The 5,261-nt window shown below is 52.5% G+C and overlaps 1 long non-coding RNA gene across 1 annotated transcript; it reads left to right on the top strand.

Annotated features, from left to right (window-relative positions):
• The first annotated feature begins 2,785 nt into the window (after nucleotides 1-2,785).
• Nucleotides 2,786-3,658, top strand: LOC116075248. The gene is made up of 2 exons (XR_004112485.1): nucleotides 2,786-2,908; nucleotides 3,533-3,658. It is a non-coding gene; the product is annotated as an uncharacterized LOC116075248 (long non-coding RNA).
• The last annotated feature ends 1,603 nt before the right edge of the window (nucleotides 3,659-5,261 follow it).

Raw genomic sequence — 5,261 nt, 5'->3', positions numbered from 1 at the left:
CTGATAGACCAGGCGGAGAACGGCTCACGTGGTAGGAGTTCCTATGTCCCCCGCGGTGCGTGGCTATGGCTCCAGCTGCAACTTGGTGGTGGTGTCTTCAGCAGCGGCAGCTTCCGTAATAAAAGCCTGTGATTGTTGTAGCCACCAGCTGAGGGGGCTGCGAACTCGCGACCGATCCACGTGGTCGTGACCTCTGCCTGTCACACTGCAGAGCAGTGCAGCGGTTGCTGACAGAACCGCCAATTCTCGGGTTTTGGCACCAAATGATGTGTTAGAACATACCCTATTCTAGGGTCGTGTCAGAACATACCCCATTCTAGGCCCAAACAGTTCAATGTGTAAGAGGTTTAATTGAGAGGGAGAGATGGGGCAGTAGCACAGAAAGAGAGGAGGCGGAGAGAGAGAGATGGAGGAATGTTCCCCGTATATATGGGTTCTGACGTAGTGGCTGCAGGTAAAGGTGGGAGGTGAGCCCAATGGATTCTGGGAATATGGTGGCTGTTGCCCTGGCAATAGGTCTGTGGACCTGCCCATGCATCGCCACAGGCTTTGGATGCCCTGATGCTAACACTACTAACCACAATCCCCACCCCCCACCCCAAACACACCACAGAATTCTACCCTGCCTCTCGGGGCTCTAGCGTTTACCTACCCTCTGAAAAGTTCCCAGAATTCCAAATGTCACACAATCGAAGAAAGGATCTGCAGCTGGCAAAGCCACACCTCTGTTAGAGCACGAGGCAAATCCCAGTCAGCTGCTGTGGGCGGTCTGAAGACGCCCATCCCCCACAGCTGGGATTAAAACAAAAACACTTATAATATTTCTGAATGTGTGTGTGTGTTTTAAAGGTTTATTTATTTATTTCATGTATATGAGTACACTGTCGCTGTCTTCAGACACACCAGAAGAGGGCATCTGATCCCATTACAGATGGTTGTGAGCCACCATGTGGTTGCTGGGAATTGAACTTGGGACCTCTGGAAGAACAGCCAGTGAGTGCTCTTAACCGTTGAGCCATCTCTCCAGCCCGTGTGTGTGTTTTTAAGAAACCAAAATCCCAGAATTCTAACTATAATTCGTGGTCTCTTTCTTTGCAACCACAAACTTATTCCTAACAGTCTACACTTCATCTCTTCCCTCCTGGGCCTCCTGGGCCTCCTGGGCCTCCTGGGCCTCCTGGGCTAGACCGAGCATCCAGCCTGTACTAGCCTGAGAGACAAGGGAGGCTTTAGCTATCTGAACATTGCACAGGCCTCCCAGAGCAAACGTCCAACAGAACCCCAGCCGCTCATCCAGCAGCTCCACCTAGCGGGATCCGGATGTAGACCAATCAGACGCAGCCAAGAGGCATGTGGACCAATCAGATGAGGCCAAGAGGCATGTGGACCAATCAGATGAGGCCAAGTGGCATGTGGACCAATCAGATGAGGCCAAGTGGCATGTGGACCAATCAGATGAGGCCAAGAGGCATGTGGACCAATCAGATGAGGCCAAGAGGCAGGATCAGACGTACAGCCCTGTGGACAAAGAGGGACCAGAGCTTTTAGGTTCTCCTCTGCTTCCTGGCTCTCCTCCTGCCTCGGCTTTATTACAGCTGGTTCTCTTCTCTCCCACTGTCCCCAACCCCGGTGTGGGTGTGTGTGTGGGGGGGGTGGTAGCTGTCCCCTCCTCCTCTGGGTCCCATTTGCCTGCACATCCTCCACAGCCTTCTTTACTGTTTGTGAATCAGTGGTTGCATACAGTCTCAAACTCACTGTAAAGTGGAAGATGCTTTGAACTCTTAATCTTCCTGCCTCCACCCCCACACAGTGGGACCACAGGAGTGCTACCATATCTGGTTTGTTTGTTTGTCTTTTTGCTGTTGTTGTTGTTGTTTCGAGACAGGGTTTCTCTGTGTAGCCCTGGCTGTCCTGGAACTCACTCTGTAGACCAGGCTGGCCTCGAACTCAGAAATCCGCCTGCCTCTGCCTACCAAGTCCTGGGATTAAAGGCGTGAGCCACCACCGCCAGAATCTGTTTGGTTTTTAAAACAGGGTCTGGCTATGCAGCCCTGACTGCCTTAGCTCAAGGTCCTCCCACGCTTGCCTTCTGGATGCTGTGATGAGAGAGGCTTGTGCCACTGGCCTGGGTCCAAGCCATCCTCCTGATTCACACAGGGGGCTCCTCTTTCCACTTCAAGACTTGAAGGGCTCTATGCAAAGCCACAGTCGCTTAGAGACTTCACCACCTGCCTTTCTTGGCTTGTGTCCAGGGCCTTCCATCCCTTCCTCCCATCCTCAAGGCCACAGGACCCCAGGCTTTTGGTCCAGTTCCTCAAAAAGGCATCCACAGCTTTTCTTCAAGCTCGGTTCCCACGGTTGCCTTGGCTGGGGTCCTTCAAGGCTGATGGGAAATGCCTTCTTCCCTCTGGCTGCCTTTCCGGATTCCTCAGGTGGAATTAATCGCCACCTGTGTTCCCATTGTACCTGTAAACATTTCAGAGCCAGCTCTGCCACCCATCTATTAAGGCTGTTTTATCTGTCTCGCTTCCCAACAGCGGCTCTTAAGTGCCTAGACAATGGAGACTATCTGATTCATTTAAAATTTTGCCCTGCACACAGTAGGCACATGCTTGTTATGCTGAATAGATAATTGCTATTCTCGTCCCGCGTGAGGTGCTGGCTTTCTTTTCTAACGTTAGAAATTACTATGAAAATATCCCCCCTCCCCCGCTGTTTAAAGTCCGTGACAATACCTAAGTGGATAAACGGAGCGGAAGTCCCGCCCACTGGCTCCGCAGCTGGAGCCTGGGCATGGCCAGGAGCTTCGCTTTGGTGCCTGATTCTTCTCGGAGGGTCCCAGTCCCCCCAGCCGCATCTGCACTCTAACAAAGGCAGGCTCCTCTCCACAGCCCACAGGATGATCCCGGTACCTTGGGGCCCCAGTAGACAAGCTTCTTTTGAGGTCCCCAGACAGACCCAGCTCCATCTGCCCTAGCTTGAGGGCTCAGTCAGGGCTTTCCCCAAAGTAGAAGGGCTGTCATAGACCCCCCACGTCAGCTACTTTCCTGGGCTCTTTCTTGCCGCTCTCTGGGTCAGTGGTTGGTGGGGGATCTGCCTCTGCCCCGGGGTAGAGGACAAGGTTCTTATCAAGGCAGCGACTTGATTTGGAAGGCTGGGATTGTAGCCTCTTTTGGTAGAATGCTTGCCTAGCATGCTGGGAGCCCTGGGTTCCCCCAGAGCGCGCAGAGCAGGCATGATGGCGCTGGAAAAAGGAGAGGGATCAGAGATACAGTATCCTTGGCTCCACTGGGAGCTTGAGGCTCAGGCAGGTTTGATGGCTCATGCCCACCTTAAGTTCCCACACTCAAAGTCAGAAGCAGGCAGAGCTCTGTGAGTTTAAGGCCTGCCTGCTCTACATAGCAAGTTCCAGGCCAGCCAGAGGTACATACGGAGACTTTAGCTTAAGGGGCGCACGCGGGGTGGGGAGTGTCGTCTCTGGGTTTTCAAGCAAGACACGCCAGCGGAAATAAAACAGCATTTCTCCCCGCAGCTGTGTTGGCGCTACCTTGGTTCACATTCTGGACAAAGAGACTCTTCTGGGGAGACAGCATCAGTTTTCAAAGAGGAAGGAGCGAGTCCCCCACATGTTATCAAAGACGTCCATTCTACCATACAAGCTTTCTTTTTTTCTTTTTCTTTTTGAGGTTCTGAGAGATTGAGCCAAGCCTTGTGTATGCCATCTCACCCTGTGTTTGCCATGCAGAACCAACCACTTCCCATCAGGTGCATTAAGGCAGGGGAACAAAAATCTACCTCAGAAATACATTCTCAGAAGAGAATTGTAACAAACGTCCATTAGGGACCTTGTCTGTGCTGGGCATGCTTCCAGATGCTGCGGTGTACATCGGCCAAGAGAACTGGCACAAACAGCCAGCCTGCTGGAGTTTACGTTCTGCTGGGGAAATGGGCAACACACGCACATGCACATGCACTCACACACGCATGCACGCGCACACACACGCATGTGCACACATGCACACGTACACACACGCACGCTCACACACATGCACACATGAACTCACACACGCATGCACGCACACATGCATATGCACACACTCACACTCAAACACGCTCACACACACTCACAGACACATGCTCAAACACGCTCACACACACTCACACACATGCTCAAACACGCTCACACACACATGCACTCACACACACGCACACACTCATATACACAACACAGGCACACACATACACACACTCACATATACTCACACACACTCATGAATACACACTCACACACGCACACTCATACACAACACATGCATACACACACTCACATACATGCACATACTCATACAACACACGTACTCACACGTGCACATGCACACATTCTCTCTCTCTCACACACACACAAACTAAAATACTTGGTGAGGATGTGGCTGAGCAGCCGCTGTCCGGGCTGTGCCCGCAGGCATGTTGCAGGGCACCGAAGGGGCTTCTCACTTTTAGACAGAGACCAGACCAACCACAGTCATGAGGTGCCATGGATGGGGGTATGAGCTGGCTTCAGGTGGCTCAGGGCAGGGAGGACAGCCGATAAGGGACTTGGAACATGTGCTGCTTGGCTTTTGTCCACTTGACACAGACCTAGCCATATCTAGGAAGGGGTTCCTCGGTGAGAAAATGCCTACACCGCGTTGGCATTCTCTGAGGGCATTTTCTTGATGATGACAGTGGGAGGGTCCAGCACACTGTGGATGGTGCCAGCCCTGGGCAGGTGGTCTTGGGATACATAAGAAAACAAACTGGGCTAGGCAGTGGTGGTGCATGCCTTTAATCCCAGCACTTGGGAGGCAGAGGCAGGAGGATTTCTGAGTTCAAGGCCAGCCTAGTCTACAGAGTGAGTTCAGGACAGCCAGGGCTACACAGAGAAACCCTTGTCTCGGGGAGAAAAAAAAAAAGAAGAAAGAAAAAGAAAAGAAAACAAACTGGGCAAGCCAGGAGGAGCAAGCTAACAAGCAGCGGTCCTCTGTTCCTTGCTGGTGTCTGCCTCAGTTCCTGCCCTGATTTCATTCCCTGATGGGCTGTGACCTGGCTGGTGACAGCTGAAATGCAATCCCTCTTCCCCCAGTCGCTTTTGGCCACAGTCCTTATCAAGGCATGAGGAACACCAGCTAAGACAAGGGGCTTCCTAGAGAAGGCCTCTGTGTTGAGTCTTGGTGAGAGAATTGGGGAGAGGGGAGGAGGTGGAGGGCAGGTGGGGAGAGGGG

Source organism: Mastomys coucha, unplaced genomic scaffold (assembly GCF_008632895.1).
Source record: "Mastomys coucha isolate ucsf_1 unplaced genomic scaffold, UCSF_Mcou_1 pScaffold3, whole genome shotgun sequence".
Taxonomy (NCBI): domain Eukaryota; kingdom Metazoa; phylum Chordata; class Mammalia; order Rodentia; family Muridae; genus Mastomys; species Mastomys coucha.
The sequence above is the reverse complement of the archived record's forward strand: the minus strand, read 5'-3'. Positions and strand labels throughout refer to the sequence as shown.